The sequence below is a fragment of the Dendrobium catenatum genome, unplaced genomic scaffold (assembly GCF_001605985.2).
Source record: "Dendrobium catenatum unplaced genomic scaffold, ASM160598v2 fragScaff_scaffold_114, whole genome shotgun sequence".
Classification (NCBI taxonomy): domain Eukaryota; kingdom Viridiplantae; phylum Streptophyta; class Magnoliopsida; order Asparagales; family Orchidaceae; genus Dendrobium; species Dendrobium catenatum.
The window spans coordinates 1,838,279-1,840,678 of NW_021318576.1; positions in this window are offsets into that span (position 1 = coordinate 1,838,279).

Here is a 2,400-nt window from a genome sequence, read left to right on the forward strand (position 1 = left end):
AATCGAAAGTTCTCTCTCATTATTGGGAGGGGTAATTAACTATAGGGGCTTGCGCCTATAGGAAACCAGAACTCAGATCATAAAGTCCTCACAAAATGAGGGCGAAATCTCTGGGTAGTGTCTTATCTACAAACCCATCTGCCTTCCAAAATTTACCTCGGAACTTATTCAGTTAAAACTCCCTCGCTCAAATAAAAAAAAGAAATCGCGCGGCGGGGAGGCCGGGGCCGATTTTCGGAGCCCATAGATGGTGAAATTAGAAGGTGGTGGGGGATGACCGGCGGTGGATGTTGGGTAGAGGAGAAATAGGGGAGGAGGATAGACCAAGAGCCACCGGTGGTGACTGTTGGGTACGACGGGTGGCCTCTCCTAGGCTCCACCTAGCTCTCAAACTCTCTCAAGCTCTCACACAAAGCTTCAAGAAGAAAAGTGCAGGAAAATTTCGTAATATCATTCATTAGCTTCAAAAGTACAAGAGGAGGCTTTAAATAGCCTATTACAATGACATAAAGCAAAAGGACTCAAATACCCTCAAGGGGCTACATGACTCAATCCCTCAAGCAAGGGTAATAAGGGAAAAATGTTGAAATAAAATACATCAATAAGAAAATGACAATACTAAAATCAAAAGTACATCGGATAAATCGTGGTCGTTGATCTACGGCCACGTCGACGGTAGACTTTCCTACTGATGTCCCCATCACTTTTCCTCTTTCTTTCACTCTCTAGCTTTTTGTCTCTCTCATTCTCTCCCTCTTTTTCTCTTTCTTTTTATTTTTTTTCTCGCTTGTTCTCTCTCCTATATATATCTCTCTCCATCTCTCTTTTAGTCAAGAACTTTGACTTTCAGTCTCTCTCTTTATCATTTCCTCTCCCTCACACTTTTCTCTCTCTAGAAAGAGAGAAATTAAAGAAAAAAAAAGAAAAGAAAAAAGAAAGATAAGAAGAACAAAAATGAAATTGTGCATATTCTCTTCGTCTTACTGTTGTTTTCATTGCCTCATATGTGTGAACGAAGCTTGAAAATGTTTTGAATCTCCAAAGTCCCACATGTTCGCACAATGAAGGAAACTCATGCTTGTTTTTTTTTCTAATTACTGAGCGCAGAACTCGTAGGCAACATCTGTGATACTATAGGTAAGCCCTTGCATGCTTTTCTTAGCATAATGGGAAAATTTTATATATAAGTCCCTTTGCATGTCTTTCTTGATGTGACATAGGGAAACATTGCAAATTTCAAGCAGTTATACGAAAATATATACTTGCTTTTTTTAGCATGATGTGATAGAAGACTTATCGGGTGTGGTGCTACATGACACTGACTATGCATGCTTTTTTAGGCGTGATGGGAATGTCTACCACTCCTTAAGATGCCCCATACTTGGGGGATATATGAGGAGGTTGCCAAAATTCACATTGATAGGGATCTGAACAGAATAAAATAAAAATAACTTCTAAACATGAATTTAAAATTAAATCGGCATTAAGCTAAATTTAAAATCACAAAAATAATAAAATGGGAATGAAAGTAAAAAAAAAAAAGAACAACAAATTACATCAAACTTACAAGAATCTTTAGAAACTTATAACAAACTTGAAGGCTTGCTTGTGAGCATATAACCTTCATTCCACTATTAAGAATGCTCTTAAACATTGGAACCCTTTAAGAAAACAATTAGTGAGCTGAACTTGGAATGAAAATGAACTCAAGCGAGCTCCTATTTATATATAGAAAGAGTGGCCTCTTGTAGGATTGACCTAAATCAAATGCAAGTCACTCACATGTGAGGGATTTCAACTTGCAACACTCGCAATCATATCTGCAATAAACCATCGAGTGGACAAAATGCGAGCAATAATGAACTTAAAATACAAAGTCTTTTGCACACTCCAATTATAGCACATTCACGTGAATATTTGCTATGCTAGATCTTTGCATATCTTAAACAGTTAGTCACCCTAAACCCTATTGTACATTACAGGTGTACAAATGCCCTAAATGACGTGCACGTTAATTGCTAAAAAGGAAGCTTGTATATGTCGTGTGAATAAGCGGTTTGCTTGATGGACAAATAATGTACCATGCGACACTTTTTTTTCTTTCAAATGAGACAAATCAATGATCAATTTTTCTTCAAGGGTCGCACAGTAGTGTGTAGGACACTTCAAATCATCATAAGTAATTTTAACCGTGCATTTAAGTGTATAGTAGAAGTGTATTGTTGTGCAAATAGGTTAGTGCAACAATAAATGTGCAAGTTCATCCTGCAAGTGTATTAAGAAATAGAAGCTCTTTATGTGATTATACCATGAAATATGCAAATATGTTGAGCAAATACCATTGAAATCAATCCACTTGCATCTGCTCCAATGAATATGCTAAATCCGTGAAAATATTTT